The 15,030-nt window shown below is 38.0% G+C and overlaps 1 long non-coding RNA gene across 1 annotated transcript; it reads left to right on the forward strand.

The window, feature by feature from the left end:
• The first annotated feature begins 1,470 nt into the window (after positions 1-1,470).
• LOC146712851 (uncharacterized) lies at positions 1,471-4,494 on the forward strand. The gene is made up of 5 exons (XR_014919261.1): positions 1,471-1,553; positions 2,120-2,171; positions 2,857-3,004; positions 3,279-3,447; positions 3,559-4,494. It is a non-coding gene; the product is annotated as an uncharacterized LOC146712851 (long non-coding RNA).
• The last annotated feature ends 10,536 nt before the right edge of the window (positions 4,495-15,030 follow it).

A 15,030-nucleotide genomic window follows, 5' to 3' on the forward strand; every position in this document is an offset into this window, starting at 1 on the left:
TAAGCCATAAGACAGAACTCAAAGAAACCAAAAACTAGGAAGTAGAAATAATATCAAAAACTCAAAAACCCTGGGTCAACGACCCAGGCATCCTAACACACTCGTAGATTACTTAATTTAATAGACTACCATACGATAAAAACATCGAAACCATAATATTATCTCTAGATGCAGAAAAAGCATTTGACAGAGTTAACTGGAAATTTTTATTCGCAACTTTACACAAATTTGGTTTTGGAAACTCTTTCATAAACTGGATAAGAATATTATACAATTCCCCAACAGCTCGTATCAGAACAAATGACCAGACATCCTCCAGCTTCTGTCTCCTGAGGGGCACCAGACAGGGATGCCCACTCTCCCCTTCACTTTTTGCAATTTTTATCAAACCTCTAGCAGCAGCATTTAGACAGGCTACAACAATTAAGGACATAAAATGTAAGAACATAGAACATAAAATCAGTCTCTATGCGGATGATGTGTTGCTTTTTCTACAAAACACACAAACCAACCTCTCAGAGGTAATTACTTTAATAAACTGGTTTTCAAGAGTTTCAGATTATTCAATTAACTGGCCAAAATCTACAGTTCTCCCCATTAACTGCTCCTTCCTGTTAACTATATAACAGTTTAAAACTGTTGATTTGATGTGAAATTGCCGTAAATAAAGAAATGTAGAAAAACCGTAATATGTACATTTTTTCTCTGAAAAAAATACATAAACCTTCTGTAAATCACTCTTGCATAGTTTTTTTAACGGAAGATTCCAATAAACTTTAGAACAGGCAAACACAATTTTTTTTTACATTTATTTATTGAAAAAAATACAGGTTTTAATTGCTGAATGTAAGCATGGTTGTGCTGGTAATGGATACATGCTGTAATATGACTTTGTGATTTTTGCATTAATTTCACATAATAATAATAATGGATTAGATAGCGGTTTTCAAGAAGCCCAAAGCACTTTACATTAAATCCATTCTTGATTCATAGCACATTTAATACAGCATATTCATATAACAGGTACATATGTCCCAAGATCTTTATACTAGAAATGTATTAGGGCAATTTTTGGATGTAGTTTTTGTAAAGAATATGGGATGTAGCTGTTAAATCTACATTCTGTTGAACTCAATAAACCATGAGTTTAAAATGTAAAAGCTAACAACAACTTGAGAGACCTACAGCTAATGATAGGCTTACTATATTATTGAGTGAATTCATATAATCCCAAAAGTGTTAAAACAATAATCTGTTGTCTGTTCTATTTATTCATAGTTAATTATCATATGAAGAAAAAAGATTTTAAAAGCACCTCCTACCAAAACTAGGCGTTTTCCCCTGATGTTTAGAGCACCGTTTCACATCAAGGCGCCTGATTTCAAACGGGCCAATCAGCGCACTGCATCAGGCTCCACCGCAGATAACGTCTGTACAGCTCCACACAAGTTTTGCTTTGGACTACTACGGCAGCACGCTATCTTCATTTTCGTGGACTTGTTTCTCATTTTTTTAAATTTAACGTCTGCCACAGCTCATTTTCAGTTACTACGGTAAGAAAATAATCCAACTTGGTTTATTTATCGACAGCATTGTGTTGCAGGCAGTGAAGGCGCAAATGATAAATTTACGTTAGCTTTAGCTCATTTCTAGTATTAGCGTTAGCTACATCAGGCTGAAAAGAGCCTTGCAAAACCAGCAGTGCTCGTTTTGAGACATGTTTTGGAGACGGGTGTATTAATGGAAACCGTCTAATTAGTATAGCTATATTTGAATGCTTTGTCTAAATGCGGCCTGGATTTTCCCGCCTTGTTTGACATCCGGCTGAAGCTTTAAGTTAGCTAGCCTCGCAGCTGTGTCATATTGATTATGTATTTTTGCAGCTTATGTTTTGCATTGCAGACTGCATCGTAATGAACCCCGGTGTATTTTTAAATGTGTTGAAGTAAGTTGTAAGCAGGTGTTTTCTGGATATGCTGCTTTAAAGTCTCACTTCTACCGCCACCACACTGGTACCGCAACTGTTTCTCAGAATGCTACCTTAATGGGTTTGAATTGCACTGTCTCACTTTGTGAACGCCAATGTGAGGGAACTAAAGCTTTGATTGCTCACTTACAGGAACACATAGAAGAGGGACGGCATGTAACTTGTCCAGTGAGAGGATGCCAAAGTGAGTTCTCTGTAAAATCTACATTTACCCCCCATATGTCTAGAAAACACAAACGTTAGGAAAATGTGATTTGTGGTTTAAACAAAGATACTCAGAGAGTCCATCTACAAGTGCCACCATACAGGAAGGTGCCAGTGTATCAGATATAGAAGACCCTGGTATGGATGGGTCTAATTTCAGTGACCTGTATCTCAGAAATGTATGTATGTTTTACATTAAACTACAGGGACAGCATCTTCTGCCAGCATCTACCATTCAAACCATTGTTGAAGAAATACAAAATATACATGAATTGGGACAGATGTATACATTGAATAGACTAAGGTCACTTCTAAAAGATATGTCAGTTTCAGATGAAGACATTATAAAAATCTGTGACACAGTAAAACAATCTAACTTGTTCTCAGCTTGTCACACAGGGCCCCTGAGAACTGCTTATTCAAGAGTTCAGTGCTTTAAAGATGTGTTCAAGTATGTTGAACCCAGAAAAGTGTTTTTGAGCAGGGACGAGAACAGGATGGAGAGATTTGCTTATCATGTTCCTCTGCTAAATATTTTGAAGGGTATGCTGGAATCAAGTTTTTGGCAAGGTCTCATATCAGTGAATCCTAATAATGTTTCAAGACCAGATGTTCTCAGGGACTGTTGTGATGGTAATGTGTTTGTGTCAAACAAATTTTTTCAGGAAAATCCACATTGCCTCAAGTTGGTTCTATACCAGGATGCATTTGAAGTAGTGAACCCACTTGGTTCTGCCAAAAAGAAGCACAAGGTTTTGGCTGTGTACTTCTCTCTACTCAACATCCCACTAACACCCTTCATCATCGTTTGCGGTAAGCTGAAAGAGCAAAATTCAACTTTTTTTTTTCTGTTGTAACTGCCACGTTCTTGTACTCTTGGCTTGTTTAGTTTCATGTTCTGTTGCTTCCTCACTAATACACTGGATAACACAACCATATAAGTTCAACTAGTTACATAACTCATCCTATGATCCATGTAACAAGTCTCTGTATCTCATCTCTGTATTTGTATATATGACTGACATTAAAGTTCTTGTTATTAAAGTTTTTAATTTGTTGTTGTTGTTGTTGTTGTTTTAATTCTCAGGTTCCTCCTGCTTCGCTGCTGAGCCATTCATGTTGAGCATTGACAAGAAGATTGTCAACAACCGCATCACAACCTTCACCTCTGCTATCTGCCTAATGTTTGGCAGTTACTACTGCTTTAACATACACTACCCTGTAGAACTACGATCAACACTGGAGTTCCTTCAACGGTAAAATTTATTTTATTATGGATTTATTTTTGTGCTTTTCAAACTTGGCCATTTGATATCCCACCTCAGGTTGTTAATTTCCTCAATCTCTCTCGCCCTTTTTTCATGAAGGTGTTTCTTTTCCATAAATCCTGAGAGAGGCACCAAGGTTGAATCCAAGAAGAAAAAAGTGTTCTCAGTCAATCCCAGAGTCCTCACTCTCATCTCGGACATTGCTGACCATGAGTGGATCTAGTCCTACCCCTCTTGTTTGAGACAAAGTGATAAAGGTATACTATGTTACATACTCTACAGATGTTCTGTTTTTGAAACAATTGTTACATTTCTGATTGTGAGTGGGAAGTTTTTAACAATGTGAAGTTTTACTAGACACAATTTGTAAAAGTACATGGTCTACTTTTGATTCACTGTTTTATATCTGAAAAATGGATCTGGTAAAAATGTGGTAAACCTGCGATTTTGTTTCTTGGATTTTAATTTTCCCAGTTTTAAAGATATTTGTATTCCAATAGTGTAAACGTATGCTGCATGTACATTGCTGGCATTTTGTAGTTATCCAAAAATTTGCAGTTCTCAAAACAAATGTAAAGTTTTTGTTTGTTACCTGATGCAGTTTTAAGATGTACATTTTCAGGTTTACTGCTCAGTTCTGTGTGCAAAATATGTGGGTGTAAACTTGTTCCTGTAATTTCTTCAATTCAGATTTTCTTTCAATTATAGAAAAAATGTTTCATTCTCTATATTTGTATTTGGATAATTTGAAAAGTCAAGATTCTACGTGTACTGACATTTATGTAGTGAGAACAGCACCAAAACACTTAAATTTGTCTGAATTGTCTGCTAAAGGTAATGTGAAGTATAATGTGTGCTCAACTTACAGCACTGGTTTTGCACAGTTTGAATAGAACTTGTAAGAATTCTGTGATTCCTCACTGTTACTGTCATGGAGATAACTAGTAACTATTTGTGATTTGTTGAGTACAAATGTAAATGTTTGATGTTCAAAACATCAAATATGTTAAATAAAATACTTTTTTGGAAATTTAAGGTGGACATTTTTGTGTTACATTTAGTAATTTGAATACAATCATGGTTTGTGTATTAAGCTTACAGAGTAGAACAATTAAAAGCACTCTAGTCTAAAAACGGTTACAGAATAAAATTGTATTTTATTATTTTTTGATAGTTAATTTTACAGGGAAAAAATGTTGCGTTTTCTAGCACAAACTTTATTTTATATGTTATTTTCATGTTAATTCTAGGGAAAAACATTATTTTTTCTTCAAGTTAAAACATTTTCTTCTACGGTAAAATATTGACCCTAGCACTATTTTTAACCGTAAAATCAACAATAACAATACCTTCTTACCGTTAAAGAAGAAAATGTTTCACCCGTAATTTTACGGTAGATTTCTGGCAACCACAGCTGCCAGCGTTTTACCGTAAAATCTACAGTTTTTGTTTTTTTTTTACAGTGTATAATAATAATAATAAAAATATAATTCATAACTGCTCAGGGATCCTGGGTTGCTCAGACCCAGGACCCTGACAACCATTGTTTCATCTGCCTCCATAATGACATCTTTCACCTTTTCAACAAAATCCAAAGTGATCTGGATGTGGTGTTCAAAACTGTCTACAAATGGTTGAGGATCAAAGCCAGAAACCTAGAGACGTTATAGGTCACTGTGTTGATCATACAGGCAATTGGTCTTTAAGTTGCACCCTGTTAATGTATCTTTGGTAAACCCTACAGACTTGGTGTAGATTTCTCTGGGTATAGACTGTGGTACGAGGTCCGGTCAATAGCATTGTCTTGTTCTAACTGCTTCAGTCTTTCTGGTTTAGCAACATACCCTTGTCTGCCCCAAGGATGATAATGTTGTTGTTGTCAATACTAAGTGTTGTGAGTGCATTCCTATCCTTCGTGTTGATGTTGGATTACGTGGGCTGTTTCTGTTTTGCTGTGATCAGTTCCACTAGTGGGATTAGTATCAGCGCCACAGGAAAGTTCAACCCTTTTGCACGTATGTTTGTCTCTGTTTGAGTCAGTTGGCTGTCAGACACATTTCTCATCCACTTGTCCCTATCCTCCATTCAGCATCCTTTCTCCCACTGAAAACTCTATGTCGAGCAGTGATGGGAATAATGGCGTTACAAGTAACGGTGTTAGTAATGGCGTTACTTTTTTCAGTAACGAGTAATCTAACTAATTACTATTCCTATCCTTACAACGGCATTAGAGTTACTAACAAGGAAATGTGGTCCGTTACTATTTTTCAACAAACAGACGGTTGAAGCTGTGCTCAGCTTACCGCATCTTATATCAGTTGCACGGAAGTAGCTGACTATGTAAGTAATCTAGACGATACAGCTTTAAGCAGCTGCGCGCTCCCGCGGACGGTAATGTCATGAAATCAATATCCTTAGTATCCTTATTTTCCTATTAGATTGTTTTATGTACAAAACAATCGCATGAGTGATGATGTTTGACTGAGGAAGAATAAAGGAGTCGTGGTAAGTCAATCACATGACCACTTAAAGACAAAGTAAAGGTGATATATACCAGTTTGTAAACTGTGTTGATAGGCCACGTAAAACCAGAGTCATGATAAAAAATATATACACGGCTTTTTTTCCTCAATAGTTTCGTCACGTTTACTGTCTAAGGACAGCGCAGCGAGCACTCTCTGCTTATGAGCAAAAAAGGGAGAGAGGGAGGGAGAGAGAGAGAGAGAGACAGCCGAAAGAGAGAGAGCGAGTTTTGAGGTGTGAGAGATTTGTGACGTTTAGCGTGTTTGGAGTGTTTAGTTAATGTGTTGTCTTTTGTAGTTAGTGTGTAGTGTTGTGGATAGTTTTGTGTTGTGTCAGAACAATGAGGCGACTGCTGTCTCCAGGTAGAAACAGGAGTGATACACCTGCTGCTGTCAGACCTGCAGGTATCAGGCTGTGATGTTTCCTTTATAGTGGACAGAAATTATGTTTTTGGAGTGGCACAAATAATTTGTGGCATCTTATTGAAGAACAGCTGATCTGTAAATAGTTTGAAATGGTTATTAAAAAAATTAAGGTAAAAGGTAAATGGATGCAAATAACTTTGTTGTTTGCAAACTTGTGCATAGGATTTTAAAATTGACAATTTATATTTGCATTTAAAGTTGTGAAATATGATCATTAAACATGTTTGTGGTTGTTACAGTTTTTGTCTGATTTTAGATCAATTGTGTTAATACAGTATGTCAAAATGAAAACATAACTGTAAATTCAGACACGTGAGGTTGTGCTGAAAAGAATGACACCAAACAAGGCAAAGTAAATAGTTTAAAGGTGAAATGTGGAGGGAAAATCAAAAGTAGTTAAAATGGACAATAATACCCTGGACCCCAGAAGGTTAAAAGTTTTTTTTTTTAAAGTAACTCAATAGTTACTTTTCAAGTAATTAATTACTTTTAGAATATTGTAACTCAGTTACTTTTTTGAAGAAGTAACTAGTAACTATAATTAATTACTTCTTTAATAAAGTAAGTTGCCCAACACTGGTGCCAACAGGATTTTTATGCCGTCAAATGTTTTCACACCAAAGTAAACTTTAAACTTTCATTTAACGTGTTTCTATGATATATTGACCAATAAATTTTATAATGCTCATGTTTCAGAGTTTTATTGACAATAAAACAACTACATGTAGTGTAGTGGAAGTGGTGCTGCTCCAAAAATACATATAGTGGTATTTTTGGTGATGTGTCCATACCTGTGCTTGTCTAAAAGAAAAATATCTCTGGAAATGACGCGCCTCTGGGCCAAAGAAACACAAGCAAGGTTACACAAAGGTGAATCTACTTCAAGAACATGCAAATCAGTAGGGAAATCAAGCTGTTAAAGCAGGTACAAACCTAAAAGCAAATGAGGTCAGATGTGTTTTTAGGAACAGACAACATGGGTGTGAGTAGCAAGAAGTGGGGAAGTCTGACCTTGTCATTTGTCTTTATGATTCAGGGCAGTTTATTAGGGGGCTATTCAGTTCATATCATTCAGCAGCCATTGTGAAACTATCACAGATTCATATTTCTGAGGAATGTTTGCTAGTTAAAAAACATGGCTAGCTAGAGTTTTTTTTTAACATCTTCACTCTGCTACATTACAAAAAATAACTACAAAGTTTTTGTTTTGTGACAAAAATGTTTTGCACATTAAAATTATATAACTAGTACATATTAATAAAACACTATAAAACATGAAACCTACCAGGAAGTGTTGCCAACCTCAGATTTTTTTGTTTCCTCTAATGTTTTTTCCTATTTCAGTTGTAATAATGTTTTCATTATGGTTTGAGATGGACAACATGGCCCAGCTTGAAGATTCCAGATCCTCACTCAAAGCTGGCAGCTCTGCAGTCACCTTCAGGAATGAGGACCTATTGAGAGCCCTCAGGAGGGCCAGGGAGAGGAGCTGACAACATCAGCAGTCGAGTTCTGAGGCACTGCGCAGGGCAACTAGGAAGTGTGTTCCAGACTCCATTTCAACACTCAATTGATAGTCACACCGTCCCCCAGCTGTGGAAACACTCCACAGTCATCCCCATCCCCAGAAGAAACAACCCAAAGTCTCTGAATGATCTTCGTCCTCTGGCCCTCAGCTCCCTGGTGATAAAGGCCATGGAGAAGATCATAAAACAGCTCATCGTAAGACCCCGTGATGGACCCACTCCAGTTTGCTTACCGTGCACGCAGAGTTGTTGATGATGCAAAAATCTTCATGTTGGACTCCATACACAAACAAATTAAGCTCCCTGACTCCTCGGCCAGACTTCTGTTTGCTGATTTCTCATCACCATTCATCACTCTGCAGCCTCAGATCCTGGCCACTAAACTTTCCTCCTAATTTCACCTGGATGATCAGCTGATCCTGTGGATATTGGACTTTTTGACCAACAGGGCTCTGAAAGTTTGGGTCAACAACTGTCTTTCCGGTCTCTGTTCCACCTCCACTGGCTCCCCTCAGGGCTGTGTGCTCCCCCCCTGCTCTTCATCCTCTACACTGATGACTGCAGATCCACACAGCCCAACTGTCACCTGGTTAAATACGCTGACGACAGTTCTCATGTCACTGCCCCTCACAACACCACAGGCCCACTCTTCAGGAGTTTGTAGAGTGGTGTGACAGCTCCAAACTTGAACTGAACGTGAGCAAAACCAAAGAGATGGTGGTGTCCTTCTCCAGTAGGTAGAGGGATCTGGCTGCTTCAGTCACACCACCATCCACAGGAAGCCAGTGGAGGTAGTTGAGGAGTACAAATACCTGGGAACCATCTTTGACAACCTCCTGAAATTCTCCGCAGCACAGAGGAGATTCTCAGGAGGTGCCACCACCGGCTATACCTCCTTAGGAAACTCAACTCCTTTGGAGTCAGCACACCCATCAAGACGACTTTTTACTATGCCTTCCTGGAAAGCATCATGACCTTCTCCATCACCTGCTGGTTCCACTCCCTCACCGTTCAGAGCAGGAACAGACTGCAGCACACTGCATCAGTGTGCTCTAAAATCATTGGCCTGTCAGAACTCTGGCTCAGGTTTTCAGCCAACAGGTCCTTAGACAGGCAGCCAAAATCATCAACGACCCCTCTCACATTCTTCACCCCACATTTCAATGGCTCCCCTCTGGGCGACGCCTCCGCTGCATTTCCTGCAGGACTGAGAGGAGGAGCGCCACCTTTGTCCCCAAAGGCACTCTGCTTTTTAACTCCAGCCGATAAGAACACTTCCCACACCAGAAACATAAACTACTCTACAGTCTATTTCTACTGCCGACACTTAACTAACTTATTTTTAATTTACAGTTCTTTATTCACCGTGTATTTATTATCTCACTCTTATTGCCCTATCCTTATCTTCATTGCCATGCTGCTCTGTTATATGTTAATTGCCCCTTGGGGATAAATAAAGTCTTTCTGATTCTGATGGTACAGGGCATGCAATTCAAACACAAAGGGTTTTCAGACTCACTTTTATGTGTTACACAAGCTTAATATTTTCTGTTGTTAAGTGATGACAAAAAGATTTTGTTCAATATACTCAAAAATTTAAGTGAAGGAGTGTTTTTTCTTTTGTGGTGCACTGAGTTTTAAAATGATTAGTCAGCTCACTGAAACATGGACATGTGCACAAAGTACTTTTTAAGTTAAAATGCTTTGTTGTTAAGTTCTACCTACAAGAACATTAACATTTTTTTAAGTATAATTGACAAAAATGAATTGCCTCCTAATAAATTGTACAGTGCCCTGAATGATGAAGACAAATGACAAGCACAGACTCCATATATCTTCCCCGCTTGTTACTAACACCCATGTTGTCTGATCCTTAGAAACATGTCTGAGCTTCTTTGTGTGTGTGTGTGTGTGTGTTTCCCGCTTTAACGGCTTGATTTCCCTAATGATTTGAATATTGTTAAAGAGTATTCACCTTTCTGTAACCTTGCATAGGTTTTTCATGTGGTGCCAAACCTTCTGTAGACTGTCTGGACAAACTGACAATTGTTACCTTTTCAAAAATTACAGATAAGCCTGAGTAAGGTGATAATCAATAAACTGGTTTATACTGTAATAGTTTAGAAAAGTGTGTTTACAGCATTGGCTTAAAAACATGAATGCAATAATATTATTAATTAACATTTATTAAAACATTACCATAACATTATGGTAAATGGCCTGTATTTATATAGCGCTTTACTAGTCCCTAAGGACCCCAAAGCGCTTTACACATTCAGGCATCCACACATTCACACACTGGTGATGGCAGCTACATTGTAGCCACAGCCACCCTGGGGCGCACTGACAGAGGCGAGGCGCCGGACACTGGCGCCACCGGGCCCTCTGACCACCACCAGTAGGCAACAGGTGAAGTGTCTTGCCCAAGGACACAACGACCGAGACTGTCCACGCCGGGGCTCAAACCGGCAACCTTCCGATTACAAGGCGAACTCCCAACTCTTGAGCCACGATCGCCCCATTACCATAACATTACCACATTACCTTCACTTTAGTTCACTCCCTCTTGATGTCCTCATTTGACAGTAAAATATACAAAGAAATCAAACAAAAACCTTGTTAAAAGTCAGCCCCAGTCAGCAGATGACTAGATGAGCTGCCCGGTAAGTTACGCATCATTAATTTATTAATGACAAAACATATAAACTTATGATTGATGATTGAAACCATTTAAAGATACAATAGACTTTTAGATATTCAAAAGGTATAATTATTTTGGATATACACACTAAACTCTATATTAAGCATCTTATCAGACTGGAGATAATAAACCTACAGCTCCAGGACACTGGGGCGTGCAGCTCGGATCTCAGCTGACCCTTCTCACCCTGGACACTGTCTGTTTGACCTGCTCCCCTCAGGCAGGAGGCTCCGGTCCATTCAGACCCGAACCTCTCGCCATAAGAACAGTTTCTTCCCCTCTGCTGTTGGACTCATGAACAATAACCATATGACTGGTCCCACCACAAACACATGACCTGTATTGTGTTCTCTGCATCTGTTCCATTTTTGCACCGATCATCACCTACATTAATGTATATATCAATCTGCTTAGCACTTTTCATATATTTTTTTTTTATCTAAGTGTTTGTCTTATAGTATGTTTCCCACTAAGTACCGCAGCAATTTCCTAATGTTGTAAATCTGCTCAATATCTGACAAACACTTTTCTGATTCTGATTCTAAATGATAAAAAATGACAAAAATAATCATGACGACTATATTTGTTCTACAGAAGCAAAGAATGGAAGAAACCTGTTTAGTGCTCATCCTGCTGCTCTCAGGTCAGTAATATAAAATATTAAACATTGAAATATAGTTTATAAACTTACTGAGACAGATTAATGTCATTTGGGTAATCAGATTACATGTTAAGTTTTTTTTTAAAAATAAATGTATTTATTAACACATTTACAACAATGACAGAGAGAAAATCTTTACCTACTTATACCACAATACCTGCATTCACTTTAAATTGTGTTACTATTTAGTTTAGCTATTAAACTAAATAGTTACTGTGGATTACAGTTTTTAACAACAGCCAATGTATCCTGTATCATGACAGTCCTAAGCCCAGATAAAATAAGAAGACTTGTACCAGGAATGGCACCTGACATCAAGTCACAGTCAAATATGTGGATAAGAAGTACATTTCCATACTGGATTGTTAGCGCCCTGAGTTAACATTTCCCAGCACCAGTGCTGTTGATAAGCTCAGTGCCATTACAAACTGCTGGGCTTTGACAAAGGAGGAGGATAGGGGAAGGTGTATAAATATAGGGAGGTAAAGGCAGTATGGTGTGTAAGAGTAGGGATTTTAAATGTAGGGACTATGACTGTAAAGGGAAAGCACTGGCTGATGTGTTGCAGAGAATGAAGGTGCATATAGTCCTGATCAAAAGTTTAAGACAACTTAAAAAATACCCGCTACTTAAAAACTTCATTTAATTTCACATATTTATCTCAGTTATATCGCAGCCATCTTTAGAATGTTTCGATTCGTGGGGTCAATTTGACCACAAACATAAAATAGATTTTTTTTTTATGTCTTTTTGAGATTGACCTTGACTATTATCAGTTGCTCACAGGTTCTTGCACTAACATTATGCACACTGTTTAACAAATTTCTTTTTGAAACATCACATAAAGTTTGTTATAAAAATATATGACAAAAATTAGGAATTTACTGTAGTGAATTTATGATTAAAAAAAAAGCCTATATCAACTGCTAGCTGTAAAAACAGTCAACTAGCTGTTTGCTTTGAATGTATTTCTTCCAAGAAAAACTCAACTTGTGAGGTAATTTTGTGTGATGTATGGAGGTTCGCCCACTTTTTTTGCCGTTGTTTGCTTTGCAATATGAGTGGGCGGGAGTGGAGATTCATTGAAAGCCCAGGAACACCAGCTATAAAGCGTTGACCATTACCAGTATTATTTGTATCACAGTAAGTATGCTAATTTTCTTTAGATTTCTATGTTTTCCAAGTCAGTTTTATTGACATGCCAGCAAACCAATTCTCACTGGCACCAATACTTAATAAGCTAACAGCTATCAAGCTAACACAGCCACTTCACTAAGATAGTGGACTGAGTTCACAGCAGTAGCTGTGATAGACAGATAGATATGCTAAGTTTTTAAACTATACATAGTGTGATATTTTCAGGAATTTGATTTGTTTTTTCATTTTTTGATACGATGCTTATTATGGTGTACAGACATTATAATGAAATCTAATCTTTTAAAATGTAAAAGAAGGATTTACTGAAGAATTCAGAACTGATTAAAAAAAGGGCCAGGAGTAGTTGGTAGGTAAGTGACATGAGATGGTTAAAGTCAAGTTAACCTTTAGTGATATGGCCATGTACACAAATGGCTGAACTTTTTGGGAGGAATATGTTGCTGGTCTGCTCAGTTAAAGCTAAAGTTAATACAAACCCATGATATTATTTAACAAAACCCATTGTATGGAGAAGCACTATAACTTTTGAACTGAATCAGAATCAGAATCAGAATCAGAATACTTTATTGATCCCTGGGGGAAATTACTTTTGCTGTATAGTGGAACCCCGACTTACAAATACCCCGTTTCACGAAAAATTCCAGTAACGAATGCACTGAACTGCAATATTTCTGCCCGTGTTACGGCAAAATGCCGAGCCTACAATGCCCACAATGCCTTCCGAATCATGTGACAACCCCTTGTCTTCCGTACTTGCGCTTTCTGTTCCACGTGAACAACGTATTGTTGTTCTAGTTAGCAATTAGCCTATAGCCTATCGTTCAGCTTACAAAGCTTCAAAGGACGTGCGTTTTTTGTTTTTTTTGCCTGTCCCGTTTGGCTCTTTTGCCATCAGAATTATTGTCTAAAGGCGAAGAAAGATGCCCAACGGATTTACTTTACCAAATTGACCATCCCAGCCTTGCCGTAATGGTCCATTTGATTCACCTTTTATTGTTTATTTCATTTTCACTTGCTGAATACGGGACAGACTTGACTGGAGGAAAGAAGGGGAGAAAGAAAGAGGGAAAGAGAAACAGCTGAGAAGAGGGACGGGGGAGAAGGGCCGAAAAACAAAAACCAACAGAATGAGCAGAGGAAAAAAAATGCATATATTGATCACCTGGATCACCTGTTGAGAAAGAAAAAAGAAAACAAGCAGAAGAGAACAAGAGTAATAGAATAAACAACATCACAATGATATATGGGAATATGACAGTAAATACTAAATATTAAACATTATTGTGCAGCACATAAGATCGACAGCACACAGTGTGCTTTGAGGTAGGAGCCAAAAAGGGGATGCAAAGTTTGGGCAACCTTGTTAATGGTCATTATTTTCCTGTATAAATTGTTGGTTGTTACAATAAAAAAATGTCAGTTAAATACATCATATAGGGGACACACAGTAATATTTGAGAAGTGAAATGAAGTTTATTGGATTTACAGAAAGTGTGCAATAACTGTTTAAACAAAACCAGGCAGGTGCATTAATCTGGGCACCACAAAAAAAGAAATGAAATCAATATTTAGTAGATCCACCTTTTGCAGAAATTACAGCCTCTAAACGCTTCCTGTAGGTTCCAATGAGAGTCTGAATTGTGGTTGAAGGTATTTTGGATCATTCCTCTTGACAAAACATCTCTCGTTCATTCAGGTTTGATGGCTTCCGAGCATGGACAGCTCTCTTTAACTCACACCACAGATTTTCAATAATATTCAGGTCTGGGGACTGAGATTCCAGAACGTTGTACTTGTTCCTCTGCATGAATGCCTTAGTGGATTTTGAGCAGTGTTTCGGGTCGTTGTCTTGTTGAAATATCCAGCCCCGGCACAGCATCTTATTCCAGAATGAAGCTGGCTTGTCCAAATGCGCTTTAGCAAACCTCAAGCGGCTCTGTTTGTGCTGTGGGTGGAGGAAAGGCTTCCTCTGCATCACTCTCACTCCTTGTATAAAGTGTGCCGAATGGTTGAACGATGCACAGTGACTCCATCTGCTGCAAGATGATGTTGTAGGTCTTTGGTGCTGGTCTGTGGGTTGACTCTGACTGTTCTCACCATTCGTCCTTTCTGTCTCTCCGAGATTTTTCTTGGTCTGCCACTTCGAGCCTTAACTTGAACTGAGCCTGTGGTCTTCCATTTTCTCAATATGTTCCTAACTGTGGAAACAGACAGCTTAAATCTCTGAGACATCTTTCTGTATCCGTCCCCTGAACCATGATGGTGAACAATCTTTGTCTTCAGGTCATTTGAGAGTTGAGAAACATTCAATTTTGTACTCACTCCTTTAAAATGATGTTCCAAAAATGTTGTAATACATGTATTATTAGTTGAACTATATTAGTTGTACATGGCTGCACTACACATACTTGTTGCAGTTTGACTACAGAGAAGAGAAAAATAAATAAAATTAAAAATACAGCTCGTTCACCAGTTGGACTTTCTTTCATATGCTATCATTTCCTCCATTTGGACTCAAACAAGTTTGAAGTTTGAAGGTGTGCAGTGATGTGAAATAAAACACTTCCCTCAAACAGT

This window comes from Copadichromis virginalis, linkage group LG3, assembly GCF_057382275.1.
Source record: "Copadichromis virginalis isolate Kocher_CV1m ecotype Utaka linkage group LG3, C_Virginalis_male_GT1.1, whole genome shotgun sequence".
Lineage (NCBI taxonomy): Eukaryota > Metazoa > Chordata > Actinopteri > Cichliformes > Cichlidae > Copadichromis > Copadichromis virginalis.